The 18,976-nt window shown below is 48.3% G+C and overlaps 2 protein-coding genes across 2 annotated transcripts in view; one reads left to right on the top strand and one right to left on the bottom strand.

Moving 5' to 3' along the window:
• WDFY4 (WDFY family member 4) overlaps positions 1-114 on the bottom strand; it is a 305,701-nt gene extending 305,587 nt beyond the window's left edge. Inside the window, exon 1 of the mRNA XM_077350999.1 lies at positions 17-114. The gene's annotated coding sequence lies outside the window, so the exon portion shown is untranslated. The remainder of the gene's footprint in view (positions 1-16) is intronic.
• A 298-nt stretch (positions 115-412) lies between these two features.
• The window catches only part of ARHGAP22 (Rho GTPase activating protein 22), a 109,994-nt gene continuing 91,430 nt past the window's right edge, over positions 413-18,976 (top strand). The window contains exon 1 of the mRNA XM_077350969.1: positions 413-620. The gene's annotated coding sequence lies outside the window, so the exon portion shown is untranslated. The remainder of the gene's footprint in view (positions 621-18,976) is intronic.

The raw sequence follows: 18,976 nt of genomic DNA, 5'->3' as shown, positions 1-18,976 counted from the left end.
GGTCACTTTGACGTACCTGTCACAGCCTTCCCTGGCGCTGGAGAGGACTGTAGCTGATGAAACCCGACACAATCTGCATTGCCAGATGCTGTGAAATCCCCCCCCCCCGCCTTCCTCTCTGCATCACAGTGATCCACTTGACTAAATAGCTGCTGTGCTTATTTCCTGGCAAAAGCAGAAGTAGCGGGACACAGAACAGCCACAAGCCCAGCGTGAGTAAAAAAGTGCCCTAGATAAAGGATGGGGGAGGGGGGCAGGGGCGGGAGGAACTCACCTCAGGGTGGCTGCTGAGTGGGTAAGAGGCTCCGCGTGAGAAATCAGGATGACGTAAGTACATGAGGGAACCCTCACCGAGGATCAAGCTCTCTGTTTATCCCAATTCCAACATGGGGACAATGAGGGTTGCCAAGCTCCAACGTGGGGCCTGGAGAGCTCCTGGAGTCTCCAAGTGACCTCCACCCTACAGAGATCAGTTCCTCTGACAAAATGGCTGCTTTGGAGAGTAGACACTGCGACATTCTATGCCTCTGGGGGCCCTCCAAATCTCCAGAGCTTTCCAAGCTGGAGCTGGCTACCCTAATTACTGACAACCACACCCCACCCATTCCAGGATGACTCTGGTAAGATAAGCTTGAATGCTCTGAAGTGCGAAGTATCATTATGGTTACTAGCTAAAAAGCCCGTTGCAGAGAAGGTAATGAGTACTAGAACAGGCCAGTGGGCGGGGCCGACGTAGCTTGGCAATGGGGTGGCTTCAGGGCCACGGGGCGCGCCACACATCTGCCGGCGGGCTGGGGTGGCTGGACAGGGGGCAGTGGGCTGCCCCACCTTGAGACCTGCAGTGGCAGGGAGGGAGAGATTTCTCCCTGGGGTAGAGACGGGAGCCCCATGATGCAAGTCGAAGGGTGGGGGGGGCAGGGGCGGCTAGGTGCAGCCTTATCTACCGACAGGTGCCGGAGGGTGCTGGAGCCACTTGGGTCAGCGTGACCACCCAGCCGAGCTGGTGGCAGGGGAAGCTGCCAAGGACACTGGCATCATCAGGGGTGGGTAGGATTCTCTCTATGTGTAGGAGGGTGCATTCTACTTTGGAAGGAACATTCTACCTCTAAGTGAAATACTGAAGGCTCAATCCCTTGAAAAGTCGGAAGGAGCCTAAGGAAGCCAAGGTGGCTCCATAAGCTGTTGTCAAAATATTTGAGGAATAAAAAAGAGTCATTTAGGAAACGGAAGGCCTTATTACCAAGGATGAGTATAAACAAGAACAAGTCATGTCAGACCAACCTTATCTCTTTTTCGAGAAAGTGACTACCTTACTGGATCCGGAGAATGCCGTGGACATAGTTTATCTGGATTTCAGTCAAGCTTCCACATGATATTCAAATTGGTAAAATGCAGTATGCAGTATTCTGTCAGGTGGATCAATAACTGGTTGACCAATCGTACCCAGAGGGTACTTTTGTTAATGGTTCAGCATCTTCTTGGGAAAGAATGACAAGTGGAGTACCCAAGGATCTGTCCTGGGGCCTGTGTTGTCCAACACATTTATAAATGAATTGGATGAAGGATTAGAGGGAATTAAATTTGCAGACTATACTAAACTGGGAGAGGAAGCAAACACAACTGAAGACAGCAACAGAATACAGGATGATCTTAAGCTCAAGAAGTGGGCTAAAACTGAATAAAATGAAGTTCAATAGGGACAAATGTAAAGTTCTGCATTTAGGTAGGAATAACCAAATACACCAATATAAGATGGGGGAGACTTGTCTTGGCAGTAGCATGTGCAAAAAGGATCTAGGAGTCTTAGTAGACCATACATTGAACATGAGTCAGCAGTGTGACTCGTGGTTAAAAAGGCAAATGGGATTTTGGGCTGTATCAAATGGAATATCATGTCCAGATCACAGGACGTGCTGGTACCACTTTACTCTGCTCTGGTTCGGCCTCACTTGGAGTACTGTGTTCAGTTTGGGACATCCCAGTTGAAGAGGGATGTGTGCAGAGGAGGGCTCACCAAAGATGGTGAGGGGTTTGGAGACCAAGACGCATGAAGAAAGGTTGGGGGAGTTTGGTCTGTCTAGCCTAGAGAGGAGACGACTGAGAGGGGATCTGATTGTTGTTGTTGTTGTTAGGTGCGATGTCGTGTCCGACCCATCGCGATCCCATGGACAATGATCCTCGAGGCCTTCCTGTCCTCTACCATTCCCCGGAGTCCATTTAAGTTTGCACCTACTGCTTCAGTGGCTCCATCCAGCCACTTCATTCTTTGTCATCGCCTTCTTCTTTTGCCCTTGATCGCTCCCAGCATTAGGCTCTTCTCCAGGGAGTCCTTCCTTCTCATGAGGTGACCAAAGTATTTGAGTTTCATCTTCAGGATCTGGCCTTCTAAAGAGCAGTCAGGGCTGATGTCCTCTAGGACTGACCGGTTTGTTCGCCTTGCAGTCCAAGGGACTCGCAAGAGTCTTCTCCAGCATCAGAGTTCAAAAGCCTCAATTTTTTGGTCACTCGGCCTTCCTTATGGTCCAACTTTCGCAGCCATACATTGCAACTGGGAATACCATAGCCTTGACTAAACGCACTTTTGTTGGCAGGGTGATGTCTCTGCTTTTTAGGATGCTGTCTAGATTTGCCATAGCTTTCCTCCCCAGGAGCAAGCGTCTTTTAATTTCTTTGCTGCAGCCCCTATCTTCAGTGATCTTGGAGCCCAGGAAAATAAAATCTGTCACTATCTCCATTTCTTGCCCATCTATTTGCCAGGCATGCAGAGGGCCGGATGCCATGATCTTAGTTTTCTTGATGCTGAGTTTCAAGCCAACTTTTGCACTCTCCTCCTTCACCCGCATCAACAGGCTCTTTAATTCCTCTTTACTTTCTGCCATTAGAGTGGTATCATTTGCATATCTGAGGTTGTTGATATTTCTCCCTGCAATCTTGATCCCAATTTGTGACTCCTCTAATCCCGCCTTTCTCATGATGTGCTCCGCATACAAGTTAAATAGGCAAGGTGACAGTATACAGCCTTGCCGAACTCCTTTCTCAGTTTTGAACCAATCAGTGATTCCATGTTCAGTTCTCACTGTTGCTTCTTGACCTGCATAAAAATTTTCAAGAGACAAATAAGATGCTCTGGTATTCCCATCTCTTTAAGAACTTGCCACAATTTGTTGTGCTCCACACAATCAAAGGCTTTAGCATAGTCAATGAAGCAGAAGTAGATGTTCTTCTGGAACTCCCTAGCTTTCTCCATGATCTAGCATATGTTGGCAATTTGATCTCTAGTTCCTCTGCCTCTTCGAAATCCTGCCTGTACTTCTGGAAGTTCTCGGTCCACATATTGCTGGAGCCTAGCTTGTAGGATTTTGAGCATAACTTTGCTAGCATGAGAAATGAGTGCAATAGTGCGGTAGTTTGAACATTCTTTGGCATTGCCCTTCTTTGGGATTGGAATGCAAACTGACCTTTTCCAATCCTGTGGCCATTGTTGAATTTTCTAAATTTGCTGGCATATTGAGTGTAGCACTTTTACTGCATCATCTTTTAAGATTTTGAATAGTTCAACTGGAATGCTGTCACCACCACTAGCTTTATTGTTGCTCAGACTTCCTAAGGCCCATTAGACTTCACATTCCAGGATGTCTGGCTCCAGGTCAGTAACTACCCCATTGTGGTCATCAGGGATGTTAAGTTCGCTCTTGTATAGTTCTTCTGTATAATTTTGCCACCCTTTTTAAATCTCTTCTGCTTCTGTGAGGTCCCTTATCATATCTTTGCATGAAACGTTCTCTTCATATCTCCAATTTTCTTGAAAAGATCTCTGGTCCTCCCCATTCTATTGTTTTCTTCTATTTGTTTGCACTGTTCATTTAAGAAGGCATTCTTATCTCTTCTAGCTTTTCTCTGGAATTCTGCATTCAATTGGGTCAATCTTTCTCTTTCTCCCTTGCCTTTCACTTCCCTTCTCTCCTTACCTATTTGTAAAGCTTCCTCAGACAACCATTTTGATTTCTTGCATTTCTTTTTTTTTGGGATGGTTTTAGTTGCTGCTTCTTGTACAATGTTGCGAACCTCCGTCCATAGTTCTTCAGGCACTCTGTCTATCAGATCTAATTCCTTAAATCTATTTATCACCTCTACTGTATATTCGTTGGGGATATGATTTAGTTCATACCTGAGTGGTCTAGTGCTTTTCCCTACTTTCTTCAATTTAAACCTAAATTTTGCAACAAGATGCTGATGATCTGAACCACAATCAGCTCCTGGTCTTGTTTTTATTGACTGTATAGAACTTCTCCATCTTTGGCTGCAGAGCACATAGTCAATCTGATTTCTGTGTTGACCGTCTGGTGATGTCTATGTGTAGAGTCGTCTCTTGGGTTGTTGGAAAAGAGTGTTTGCTATGACCATTGTATTCTCTTGACAAAATTCTACCAGCCTGTGGCCTGCTTCATTTTGTACTCCAAGGCCAAACTTGCCTGTTATCCCGGTTATCTTTTGGTTTCCTACTTTAGCATTCCAATCCTCCATGATGATAAGCACATCATTTTTTGGCGTTGCTTCTAGAAGGTACATCCGGAAGAAGTTCCTGACAGAGCGGTTTCTCAGTGGAACAGGCTTCCTCGGGAGATGCTGGGTTCTCCATCTTTTGACATTTCTAAACAGAGGCTGGATAGCCATCTGACAGAGAGGCCGATTCTGTGAAGGTTCAAGGGAGTGGCAGGTTACAGTGGATGAGCAATTTGGATGTGAGTGTCCTGCATAGTGCAGGGGTTTGGACTAGATGACCCGTGAGGACCCTTCCAACCCTTCTATGATTCTAGCAGGATCCACAATGGAATAAACAAAGTAAGTGCAGATTCAGCCAAGCACGGCTGCCCACTTGCAGCTATAACAATGTGTCTGTGAATCCCCAGCTTTCATTTTTTTCCTAATGGAGGTCTCTGGCCACTTTCATAGCATAAGGGAAAAGGCATATCTCATAGGGTTGCCAGGTCGTTCCTGGCAACTGACAGGGGGACAGAGAAAGGCCTAGGCCTTGTTCCCAACATCACATAGGAAGTGACACGAGGGACACCTGAGCAACGCTCTGATATTTGGGCAAGAACTCCATGGCAAGACTGGCTTCTACCACAGAGTTTTTGACTTGGATGTTGCTGATGTGATGAAGTCACTTTTTGTGCAATGCAAGCAATGACATGATTCTCCTGGTAAGTCCCCTCCACACTCACACACCTTGCTGGCCAGCTGAACAAGGGCTGGAGGTAGGGACTGGTGGAGGGGAACCCCTGCCTCCACCTAATAGCTCATCAGGTTTGAACACTGCACAGAAGAGACAGTCATAACTTTCTCCATCTGAACACAATGGAAAAATGGGCAAATGAGAACAAGATGCAATTTAATAAAGAGAAGTGTAAAGTTCTGCATCTGGGTCAGAAAAATGAAAAGCATGCCTGCTGGATGGGGGATACGCTTCTAGGTAACACTGTGTGTGAACAAGACCTTGGGGTACTTGTGGATTGTAAACTAAACATGAGCAGGCAGTGTGATGCAGCGGTAAAAAAGGTGAATGCCATTTTGGGCTGTATCAACAGGGGCATCACATCAAAATCATAAGATGTCATAGTCCCATTGTATACGGCACTGGTCAGACCACACCTGGAGTACTGTGTGCAGTTCTGGAGGCCTCACTTCAAGAAGGACGTAGATAAAATTGAAAGGGTACAGAGGAGAGCGATGAAGATGATCTTGGGCCAAGGGACCAAGCCCTATGAAGATAGGTTGAGGGACTTGGGAATGTTCAGCCTGGAGAAAAGGATACTGAGAGGGGACATGATAGCCCTCTTTAAGTATTTGAAAGGTTGTCACTTGGAGGAGGGCAGGATGCTGTTTCTGTTGGCTGCAGAGGAGAGGACATGCAGTAATGGGTTTAAACTACAAGTACAACGATATAGACTAGATATCAGGGAAAAAATTTTCACAGAGTACTTCATCATTGGAATAGGCTGCCTAAGGAGGTGGTGAGCGCCCCCTCACTGGCAGTCTTCAAGCAAAGGTTGGATACGCACTTTTCTTGGATGTTTTAGGATGCTTTGGGCTGATCCTGCGTTGAGCAGGGGGTTGGACTAGATGGCCTGAATGGTGCCTTCCAACTCTATGATTCTATGATTCTATAACCATCACTGATCCTAGAGTTGCCAACCTATAGGTGTGGCCTGGAGATCTCCAGAAATTCCAATTGTTCCCCTAAACTACAGAGATCAGTTTGCCTGGAGAAAATGACTCTGTGGCATGATACCCTGCTAGGACCGCTCCCCTTCGTAAATGCCCTCCCCTTCCCAGGATCCTTCCCTACATCTCCAGAAATGTATAAACCCATCATTCCAACCCTGTGAGGCTCTGGATGAAATAAGTTAGATCTCCTCTGTACCAATTTCCCAGTCTTGCAATCAATGGGGTCTTTCACTTCCATGATTCTAATAGGATAGTATTCCAAAATTGTACCCTGTTGTTCAGGGAAAAATATTTTTCTTTTACAGAATGGTATTCTTTGAAAGGCCAGTTTCTACGGAACTGTTTGATCTCAACAACTCTCCCTGTCTTTTGTGCAGGCCTTGTAAGACACCGTTGCAGAGGACATGATTGTCCTCTTTCGGCTTCCCTTTTTCTAAACTTAGTAGCATCAAAAGGAGCTATTTTAATCTTTATATGCAAGAGAAATTCTCCATCCCTCCAGTCACTCTGTCCTTGTAATAGTTAAAATCTCTCTTCTATTTGGGCAACTCAAAATGGCTAGACAATGCTGAGTGGGGAAGCATCAGCAGTGAGGGTCTGGAACCAAAATGCCTCCATGACAAACATAAGGTTGCCAGCCTCCAGGTGGGGCCTGGAAATCCCCCATAATTAGAACTGCTCTCCGGGAAAGATAGCTGCTTTTAAGGAGAAAATGGTCTAGAGAAAATGGCTGCTTTGAAAGGTAGAATCTATGGCATTATATCTGGCTGACTGGGCCCTAAAATCTCCAGGGATGTTCCAGTCTGGAGCTGGCAACCTTAGACAGACATGTCCCTCTTTCCAGACATTTCAAGCTTAGCCCCTGCTTCTTAATGGGAAGAGCGGGGGGTGGGGGTAGGGTTGCTAACTTTCAGGTGGAGAAATGCACCTGAAAGTTAGCAAAAATGTGAGTAAACCTAATCGATACATGGCCAAGACTCAAGGTCTTAGCATGAGAGTGCTAATATCCCTTCCCACTGCCCAGCCCCCCCTCTGCCCCCCAGTCCCAGTTAGAGCAGGGGATCAAAGCCACAACAACTCCCTGCAAAAAAAGCCAGATATGTCCTTGCAGGAAAGGGAGAGTAAACCAAGGACACTTCATACCACCTGCATTCCCCAGGACTCCCCTTCCCCACACCCAGTGCCCACGAACAGTGCTGAACATGACAATTGGGGACAGGTACAAGGTTTGATCAAAGGCTAAAGAAATGGCAAGATGCAGATCACAGCAAAAGGTCCCAGGAAATAAAAAGCCTGAATCACCAACTTCTGACACCTCTGAACACGTAGGTTCCCCTCAGCCACCATAGCTAGTAGGCACTGAAAGATCTGTCCTCCATCAATCTAATCCCCCTTTAAAGCTGTTTATCCCTGTAGCCACCTCTACCCCCTCTGGCAGCAAATTCCACATTTTAATCACTCACTGTAAGGTAGTATTTCCTTTTGTCAACTTTGAAGCATCGGCCCTTGCCAAAAAAAGACCTTACAGGAAGGATCTGAGGAGAAGGAGGCTGGATCCATGTGAGGGGACCTGGGAGGCCACCACTGACGGCTGCCAACGGTGGACAAGCACATTCCTGGATCTATTTGGGTGGGACTTGGGGAGGCCAGAATTTGGAAAGGGAAGGGAGCTCAGTGGGGTTGTCCAAATTCTGCCATTTCCTCTAGAGGGAGGTGGTTCTTAGATGTCGCTTTTCTCTACCCAAAGGAGGCTGAAAGTGGCTTACAGTCACCTTCCCATTCCCCTCCCCACAACAGACACCCTGTGAGGTGGGTGAGGCTGAGAGAGCCCTGATATTACTGAAGAAGAAGAAGAGCTGGTTCTTATACGCCACTTTTCTCTACCCGAAGGAAGCTCAAAGCAGCTTACATTCGCCTTCCCTTTCCTCTCCCCACAACAGACACCCTGTGGGGTGGGTGAGGCTGAGAGAGCCCTGATATTACTAAGGAAGAAGAAGAGTTAGTTATTATATGCCACTTTTCTCTACCCGAAGGAGGCTCAAAGTGGCTTCCAATTGCCTTCCCTTTCCTCTCCCCACAACAGACACCCTGTGAGGTGGGGAGGTTGAGAGAGCCCTGATATCACTGCTCAGTCAAAACAGTTTTATCAGTGCCGTGGCAAGCCCAAGGTCATCCAGCTGGCTGCATGTGGGGGAGTGTAGAATCGAACCCAGCATGCCAGATCAGAGGTCCACACTCCTAACCACTACACCAAACTGGGGTTTGGTGAGGGGAGGGTCCTCAGTTAGGTACAATGCCCTGGACTTTACCTTACAAAGCAGCTATTGGCTCCAGGAGAACTCTGTTGTCTGGAGATAAAGTGTAATTCTGAAAATTCCCCACCCCCACCCCAATGCAACCAAACCAAATTTCCATGTCACCGTGACTTTTTTGTGTCGTTTTGGAAATAAAAGAAAATTTTTTCATTAGCTCAGTGAGTTTATATGAATGAGAAAGGATCCTGGTGATGGGGTATATGATGGGTCCCCTACACATTTCCCCACTTGGAGGGAAATTTTTCCCTCTCCAAAATAAATTTTGTTTCCCCACAGCCTTGTTGTGTAGTTTCTTAGCTATAAAATGAAGCCCACTGGCCCACCCTTTGATGGACAGAAACTTTTGGCTTCAATTAGCCCTGCAACATTTGGGGAAGTTCCAAGAACCCTCTTTTATTTGACCCTTGTCAGAAATGGCACTGAGGTAGTGTCAACAACAAACAAACAGATTTCTTTTTACAAGGAAGAATAGGATAGCTGGAATGCGTAATTCAGACTTTTAAATACAATACCATTAGAAGTTCTTAGTTACAAGCTTTAAAACAGTTCGTATGCTTTTCTTTTAGACTTGAAGTTTTCTTTTAAACTGAGAAGTTCTCTTACTCTGTTTGACCAAAATATGTCTTTTTGAGTACCCCTGGCTTTTGAACCACCACTAATACCACTACTTTCCCCCTTCTTAGAAGTACCAGTAGCCCACTAACTACTGAGGAATTTGAAGCACTTTCTCACACATGAATCTGAGGAAATTCTCACACCTCTTTTCCTCTTTTCTATCTGGGCAGGAATCTTACTTCTCTCTTTAGAAGGATTCCCCTTCCAATTTGGCTTCAATTGGGAGTACAGCCTCACTGCTCAAATTTCCTCTGCCAGATATCTGCCTCAGTTCTGTAGACACTGTGTGGATTAGCTGTCAGTAAAAATTCTAACTAAACTCTAACTAAAGTTTCTCCTCAGAGCGCATGGTCAAGGATCTGTCAGACTGCTCTCTGAACCAGCATTTAAATCAGAACCAGGCTTAGGATGGATCTCTCCCAGCACACAGTTTTGATATCAACCCCCTCTCAAATGCTGCTGGCCAGTCAGTGCTCAGAGTAGCCTGTTGCTCTGGCTCTCTCTGTCTAGAGAAGACTTTAACCCTTCATGTACTGTTGCTGTTACTTCAACACAGACTTTCAAAGTTCTGTCCTTAACAAGGTGCCCAGAAAAATGAGGGTTGAGCCGTGGTTTACCTACCTTCAGGTGGGGCGTGAAGATATCCTGAAATTACAACTGATTTCTATATTGTAGTTCCCTTGGAGATAAGGTTGCCAATATAATTCCTCCAGGGGAATCAATCCTTGTAGTTGGGAGTTATAATTCAGCTATAATTCTGGGAGATTGTCAGGCCTTGCCTGGAGACAGGCTAACCTCGTGGAGAAAATGGCTGCTTTGTGGGCTGGACACTATGGCAGTATATCCTTCTGAAGATATCTTCTCCAGGCCCCATTCTCAAACCTTCAGGGATTTTCCAGCCCCAGAAGTGGCAATGCCAGCCCTGGCTCCATCAGGGAAGGTTTCTGAAAGTTTAGTTAAACCATCAGGTAAAATTTCTACTTTTTTATCCAGGGCAGGTTCAAATCTGCCCCACCCCATCGTTTAGAGAGATTCACTATGACAGTACTTATCTACATTAGAAGCCAGTAGAACTTATTAAGGGGCCTTTTGTGTGCTGCTCTGATCTTTAGCTACAATTCAGCAAAGCTCTTGTAAGGGGGAAACCTGCATGTCTATAAATAACCTCCAAGCCCAGTATGCCGCGTGACAGTCGATGGTTCAGTGAGTGCAGGGGGCAGCCCACCCGCCCACACCATGCACAGGCATTTGCATTCTCCCACAGGAGCAGAAGTGGGAACCAGAGGAAGTTTCGCTTCATGTGCAGTGACTAACAACATGCCAAGCATCACAGCACTTTCCATCATTGTTATCATCACCACCAAAGTCTTGGCAGGGCGACAACAGAAGAATGAGACCATGTTGTGCACCACAGAGGCCTTTTGTGGTGGAGCAGAATGCCCCAGACATACCAGGGCCAGAAACATCACCAGCGGCAGCCCAGGGCAATCCCCCGTGTGTTGACCTTCTGCTTCAGGACATGGTCTCCCTCCAGTTCTGGCATATGAGACACATGAGACCCACAGAGCCTCTCTCTTCTCCTGCGGTGAGATTTCCAGGGGAGGCAGAAAAGTCCAAGGGGCCGCTGGATCCAGATCCTCTGGAAGTACAACAGCCAACCTGCCACTGGCCTAGCCCAGGGGAACTCTGCCTCCAAGGTTGGACAGACACACAGCTTGTGGGGAAAACTCTGGGGGGTTATCATGTTTTTGAGAGAGGGGAGACCAAGAGAGGACAGAGGAGGGCTGGTGAGGAGGGCCAGAGGAAGTGGAGGGCCTCCATCCCCTGCTGAAAAATGGGAAGGCAGGACCTGAAAGCTCTGCACAAGGCCTTTGCAACTCAAGTGTCTATAAAGGAAGGGGGTTGCAAATCTGCAGGTGGGGCCCTGAGATCTGGGATCACAACTCACCTCAGAGGTCCATTCCCCTGGAGCACTGGCAGGGAGGCTATATGGTATTATATGTGGCTGAGACCCCTTCTCTTCCCAAAACTTCCTGCCCCAGACAGCACCTCCAAATATACAGGAATTTCCCCACCACGGAAACCCCAGAAGTCATCAAGGCTATGGAGTAATCTGTAAACCGCTCCGCGGGAGCAGTATAAATAAAGCCCTAAGGGCTAAGTGGGAGGAGAAAGGGGTGGGACCTGTCCATGATAAAACTCGGAGGGGCCAATCAGGCGCGCGCAGCCCACCCTGGACTGGTCGCTCAGATGGTTCACCGCCATTTGGCCTGCCCTGGACTGGCCGCGCAGATGGTTTGCTGCCGGGAAAGGAGCAGGGCCGCTGCGTCTTCGACGCGGCAGGCCTGCTCCTTTCCCAGTGGCGAACCAGGGACCATGGCTGGGGACGGGGGCCCACAGGAAAGGAGCAGGGCCGCCGTGTTGAAGACACGACGGCCCTGCTCCTTTTCTCCCGCTGACGCTGCTATGTTGCCCCACGGGTGGGGGGGGGCCAGCCTCCCCAACCACCTCCCCCAACCCGCTATTGGGCCCTTGCCCGCCGCTACCCCCGCAACCCGCCCGCCATCGCTGCCCTGCTGGAGGCGTTAGCGCATGCCGGCAGCGCACGGCGGCACCCACCTTCGGCCCCTGCTGACCGCCACGACGCAGGTAAGCGCCCCCCCATGCGACCACCCCCCAACACCCACCCACCCTCCGCGCTCTTTCTCCCCCCCATCACGCCCCCACACCGGCTGCCGCTCCGTCGCTAGCTACCCACCCCCTACACTCCCACCCAGTGACCCTGCCTAACACTGAATGCGACATTCCCCCTTCAACCTACCCCACACGGCGGTGCCACCCTCCCCCCTCCGCCACGGTTCCCCTGACCCACCCATCCGCCCATTGCGATCTTCCATCCCCCAACCTCCCAAAATTCGCCCCCTCCGTCCATGCAACCCCCCCCCCAGGATCCCCCACCCCACTCACCGCTGTCGATGCGCATGTCCCTTCCACATCTGCAGCTGCCCAGAGCCTTCTGGTGGGCCCTGGGACAGCCTGAGACTGCCCCTGGGCCTGCCAGAAGGCCGCGGCATGCTCCGCGGCTGTCCACAGGCTTCTGCCAGGCCCTGGGACAGCCTCGCCGCGTCACAGACACGGTGGGCCATTCCGTCAGCTCACCTGAAACCCGCAACACACTGGCCGCCCGGCAGCAGCCGCAACGCGGCTGTCCCTGACCCCGCTATAAGGCCGCCACACTTCACATAGCCGGCTGCCTTCTGCCCGGCCAAGAGACAAGCTGCCCCTGGCCACCAGAGACGGGCCCACGCCGCTGTGGCCTGGGCCCAGCCCACACCTCTCCATCCTTCCCGCAGCGACCTCCCGAACCGCGCGGGACGCCTCACTCAGGTAAGCTGGCTGGGTGAATGGGGCTCTCTATCCCTTCACCTTACCCCTTCTCCCCTTTCAAAGCCCATTTTTACAATAAAATCTGAAATAAATCACTTCTAAAACTGTGTTAATTTGCTTTGTCTAGGGAAACCCTGACATCTTGTGGCCATTTGGCTTCACTGCCAGGAAGTATCTTCTGGTTGTGGAGCCCCTTCTGACACTGCCCAGCTGCTTCTCCTCCTGAGGCTGTTAGGGCTGGTATACATCATTCATTCAAAAATGCTGGAGTTCGGCGGGAGTTTTGTGGTTTGCTTATGACGTTATGCAGAACGTTAAATTAATAGTGTTTACAAAAGACTTTGGCTACATTTAAGTTGTGAGGAATGACCCATAGTGTTGTATGTGGCCCAATAAAGGCAGAGACCCCTCGTGGCAACAAATATATTTTGACAGATGATCTTTCAAAGTATGAGTTGTTGTTGTTGTTGTTGTTGTTGTTGTTGTTGTTGTTGTTATTATTATTATTTAATTTTTAGACCGCCCTTCTCCAATAGGTCTCAGGGCGGTTTACAACATAAACAGTTAAAACACAATAAAATCCCCATAAAAACCCCAATTAACATCAACAACAAGTTACATATAACATATAAGCGGCGGTGGTCACAATTCTGATCTTAGTTACCCGACTTCCCCCCAGGTTCAGCCTGGTGGGGAGAATAATATTCAGAAGAGGGTGGCACCAATACAATAGATCTAACAATGATCTCGATGTTAGAGATCTCAGTATTGGAGGTGATCCTCTGATGGATTAGTGGGAGAGCTGCCCTGGCCTCAAGCATATGCCTGGCAGAAGAGCTCTGTCTTGCAGGCCCTGCGGAAAGCTGGTAGATCCCGCAGGGCCCTTAGCTCTTCTGGGAGCTCATTCCACCAGGTTGGGGCCAGGGTCGAGGCCAGGTGAACATCCCGTAGGCCCAGGATAACCAGTAAATTCATACCTGCAGAGCGGAGTGCCCTGCGGGGGGCATAAGCAACCAAGCGGTCCCGCAGGTAGACAGGACCCAGGCCGCGTATAGCCTTAAATCTGATTCAGAATACCTTGAATCTGATTTGGAAACAGACTGGTAACCAGTGCAGATGACGAAGCACCGGCTGAATGTGGGCCCTCAAAGGTGTTCTAGTGAGGACCCAGGCAGCCGCATTTTGGACCAGCTGTAACTTCCGAGTCAAAGACAAGGGAAGGCCCGCGTAGAGCGAGTTACAGAAGTCTAATCTGGAAGTGACTGTTGCATGGATCACTGTGGCCAGGTGTACCGAGGACAGGTAGGGCGCTAGTAGCCGGGCTTGGTGAAGATGGGAAAATGCCATCCGAGCTACATTGGTGACCTGAGCCTCCATAGAGAGGGAGGCATCAAATGTCACCCCCAAATTCCTGGCAACTGGTGCAGGTGTTAATTGCACCCTGTTCCAGCATGGGAGGCACGCTTCCTGTTCCTGCCCTCTTCTGCCCAGCCACAGGACCTCCGTCTTGGAGGGGTTGAGTTTCAGCCGACTCTGCCTGAGCCATCCAGCTATCGCTTCCAAACAGCTGGCAAATATATCCAGGATGGAGTCCAGCCGGCCGTCCATTAGGAAGTAGAGCTGGGTGTCATCCGCATATTGGTGGCATCGCAGCCCATAGCCCCAGACCAGCTGGGCTAGAGGGCGCATATAGATGTTAAAAAGTGTGGGGGAGAGTATCGCCTCCTGCGGAACCCCGCAAGGGCTCGACATACTCTCCCCTATCGCAATCCTCTGTGTCCGGTTCTGGAGAAAGGAGACCAGCCATTGAAGCGCAGTCCCCCTTATTCCAGTTCCAGCGAGGCGGTGTACCAAATCAAATGCGGCCGACAGATCTTGAAGCAAGAGAATGGCGGAGCCGCCCCAATCCAGCTGGTGCCGGATATTATCCATGAGGGTGACCAGCACGGTCTCCACCCCGTGGCCAGGGCGGAAGCCAGACTGGTATGGGTCGAGGGCCGAAGTTTCATCCAAGAAACCTAGGAGTTGGTCTGCCGCGGCCCGCTCTATCACCTTACCCAGGAACGGCAAGTGTGAAACTGGGCAGTAACTGGCAGGGTTCCGCGGGTTCAATGATGGCTTTTTCAGTAAAGGGCGTACCTCTGCTTCCTTGAGCCCCTTGGGAAACTCTCCAGATGTTAAGGAGAGGTTGACAATCTCCTTCAAGGGGCCTTCTATCTGCTGGTCGCCCGATTTGAGCAACCAGGACCGACAGGGATCCAAGGGGCACGTGGTAGCCCTCACTGATCCTAGTAACTTGTCCACTTCTGTTACAGAGAGCCGCCTGAAGCCATCAAACACTAACCCCCTTGGTGGCCACGGAGCTTCCAGTTCACTAACTGTATCAATCGTTACAAAAGTTACCTATTTAATCAAAGTGAAAAGCCAAGTACTGAAGAAGTTCAAGGCATACATTATACTGGTAAACCACAGGGTTCCAAAGAAAGCCATTGGCCATTTGCATAGGCATTGGAGGAGAAGAGGTGGGCTGTGACACGAGAAACTAGCTGACTGAAGGAGGAAAAGAAATCAGCTCACTGCTCCATATACTCCAGAGCAGAACGGCGCAACAGAAAGAAAGAATCGCTCCATACCGGAGATGTGCAGGTGCATGCTCTTATAAGCACACCTACCTGGAAAATATTGGGAAGTAGTGATTGACACTGACACCTACCTAAAGAGCAGATTACGCATCCAAGGTGCAAGAAAGGTCTGGACACATACCGATGTTTATTGGGTCTTCTTGAAGAAGTTGTGAAGGGCTGATGCAGTACTGTACTTATTGTACTGCAACACTGTCTACATCAGCCTTTCACAACTGCTTCAAGAAAACCCAGAAAGGGGTGCTATGGTGCAGAATATGGTTGGAAGCATAGCTTTGTATATGCCCACCCAGGGTCCCTCCCCTTCCTACCCCCTCCAGGCCCATCATTGGTCATTTTGGGAGGGGTAGGTGGGTTGACATGACCATATATGGTCACACCACCCAATAAATGTTTAACAAATTTACAAAATATATTAAAAATTAACTCCCACCAATTAAGGAAACCCTTCCTGGGCCATCAAGAAATTCCAGGGTTTCATGAAACCCTGTTTGAGAAAGCCTGGTCTACACTGACATGAAGAAAAACCTACAGATACAGAAAAGGTGAACATCGAAGAGTCCACACGAATGAAAGTAAACAGAGTACAGCAGCTACAAGCAGTGCAATTGGGCACCATGAGTGTTGCAGATGAAGCACAATCAGAACCCCAAGAACCACAAGGGGATGCAGAAGCTGAGATCAAAAGGTCAATTTGAGCATTTAAGGGAGCACCACCAAGGAGGCTCCCCTATTTAACTGAATCAGAGACTGTGGCAGAACCTTCCACATGGGAAGATGCCCAACAGCCAAGCAGAAAAGTGGAAGAAGGCTGCAGGAGAGAAAACTGGAGCTCTGATTGAGGACCAAACATGGCCTCCAGGGAAGAGAGCAGAAGGATGCAGATGGATTTTCTAAGAAGAATCCCAGAAGACTGAATAGAAAATGAACCTGAAGGACTTCGTATACTAGACTTTTAGAGGGGTGTCGGAATATGCAAGATCTGTAGTGTGCCTGATGCAAGAGCATATGAGGAATATCCTGCAGTGGGCATCAGAGGAGATGTGTATTTAGCATAGTTAAAATAGAAAATTCCTGATATTTTCCAGTATCCTGATTGGCTCATTTGGAAACTTCCTGCTCCTCTGAGAACCCTTCCTCCCTAATTGCCCCCAGAACAGACAGCATGAAAGCAGAACAACAATTAGACAGTTCGGTCTTTTTCTCCTCTTTCTATATAAAACTGTTTTATTCTTTTGAGCAGTTCCTGTTCATGAAGAGCCACAGTGAAATTCCTTGATTCAAATGTGTAGCCGTGTTGGTCTGAAGTAGCACAATAAAGTCAGAGTTAGCAAGGTTCGCATGCATAGTGAGATAAAAAACTTTTGTCCTTGTTGAGTCCTGGGTATGTCAAAGTATTGAGTGTTGTAATCACTTGCATTTCTGCAGTCTCCCTTTCTAGCCTGCTCTTGAATTTCCATTGCAATAAAACACCTACTTTCAGGTCCCTTATAGAATATCCTGGAACGTTGAAGTGTTCCCCCAGGTTTTTTCCAAAAAAGCCACAAAATTGAAAAACCTGTAGGGGAAGACTTCAACCTTCCAGGACATTCAATAAAGGACCTGAAAGTAGCTGTTTTATTTCAATGAACTTCAAGAACAGGCTAGAAGGGGAGATGACAGAAAGGCAAGTGATTACAACACTCGATACTTTGACATGGACTCAACCTGGACTCAACAAGGACAAAGGAGGTTTTTTATCCCACTATGCATGTGAACCTTGTTTAACTTGTGTCTCCACATTCCTCATGATTTATTTTAATGGGGATTATCGGACTGTTAGTAATATGTCATGTAATTTTGAATTCTTCTTTCTGGTCCCAGGACAAGATAGCTGCCAGCTTATTTGTAGGAATGTTTCACACTGGTATAGAATCATAGATTCATAGAGTTGGAAGGGGCCATACAGGCCATCTAGTCCAACCCCCTGCTCAATGCAGGATCAGCCCTAAGCATCCTAAAGCATCCAAGAAAAGTGTGGGGCTTTTTGCACGGCTTCAAAATCGCACAATGGTTGCCAATTGGAAACGCTATTGATTTGCCATAACGCACGACGTCGTAGACAATCTGCAACACTCCTGAAACCGATCAGCAAAAAGCGCTTCGTTGTAGCGCTTTCAGGGGAATCCCAAAAAGTGGATTCACCCTCCGGAAAGTGCTACACTCTTGCAAACAATCTGCAACACTAGCGATAAAGACCTGTGCGTTAACATTGTTGCGGTTTCTTCAAAGTCCCTCCTCCTGAGCCTGTCCTCCAAACTTCTGGCGAAGCGATCGCCATTTTTTTTTTCTCCGAGCGAGCGGGGATAAACGCACCAGCAAGCCTCTTTCTGTTTAGAGGCTTCCCTGGCTTCAGTCCTTCACCTTTAGTCACTAAGCACAAACCACATAAAAGCCCGTTTGCTGAAATAAAGTCCCTTTATTTTTTACACATTAATTCAGCCGAAAATCGGGCCCGTGAGAGGGGGGGGGGTTTATCACTCGAGGCAGCGTGGCAACGATCATACGATCAAACGACAGTTCACATTAGGCAGCTGGATGGGTCTCTCCGTTGCAACGAATCTACACAGATTCGTTACAATGGGTCTGTTTTTTTTTAAAAAAAAACCTTTCTTAAAGGGAAAGGGGTTGTTTGGGAGCGTGCTAACGGCTGCCCATTGGCTGCTTGACGGCCAGGGGCGGGACGAGCTTGGAAATAGCGCTTCCTTTTCTGCCGAGACCGGAAGCTGCGGGAAACGCTACAAAACGCAACTGGATTCCACTACAAAGGCAGGTATGCATAACGACGAATTCCACTATTTTAAATGGCGATTTTTCGTTCAGTGGCCAATTTGCAACAAAGATCCCGGTGCGAAAAGCCCCTGTGTATCCAACCTTTGCTTGAAGACTGCCAGTGAGGGGGAGCTCACCACCTCCTTAGGCAGCCTATTCCACTGCTGAACTACTATGATTGTGAAAAAAAAATTCCTGATATCTAGCCTATATCGTTGTACTTGAAGTTTAAACCCATTACTGCGTGTCCTCTCCTCTGCAGCCAACAGAAACAGCATCCAGCCCTCCTCCAAGTGACAACCTTGCAAATACTTAAAGAGGGCTATCATGTCCCCTCTCAATCTCCTTTTCTCCAGGCTGAACATTCCCAAGTCCCTCAACCTATCTTCATAGGGCTTGGTCCCTTGGCCCCAGATCATCTTCGTTGCTCTCCTTTGTACCCTTTCAATTTTACTAAGTCCTTCTTGAAGTGAGGCCTCCAGAACTTCACACAGTATTCCAGTTGTGGTCTGACCAGTGCCGTATACAATGGGACTATGACATCTTGTGATTTTGATGTGATGCTTCTGTTGATACAGCCCAAAATGGCATTTGCCTTTTTTACCGCTGCATCACACTGCCTGCTCATGTTTAGTTTACAATCCACAAGTACCCCAAGGTCTCGTTCACATACAGTGTTACCTAGAAGTGTATCCCCCATCCAGTAGGCATGCTTTTCATTTTTCTGACCCAGATGCAGAACTTTACACTTATCTTTATTAAATTGCATCTTGTTCTCATTTGCCCATTTTTCTGTGTTCAGATCTCATTGAACTCTGTCTCTATCTTCCGGAGTATTTGCCAGTCCTCCCAATTTGGTGTCATCTGCAAACTCCCTCCACCACCTCATCTAGATCATTAATAAATATGTTAAAAAGTACCGGGCCGAGCACCGAGCCCTGAGGTACCCCGCTACTCACCTCTCTCCAGTCTGATGAA

This window comes from Paroedura picta, chromosome 8 (genome assembly GCF_049243985.1).
Source record: "Paroedura picta isolate Pp20150507F chromosome 8, Ppicta_v3.0, whole genome shotgun sequence".
Lineage (NCBI taxonomy): Eukaryota > Metazoa > Chordata > Lepidosauria > Squamata > Gekkonidae > Paroedura > Paroedura picta.
This window is presented reverse-complemented; position numbering and strand designations above follow the sequence as displayed.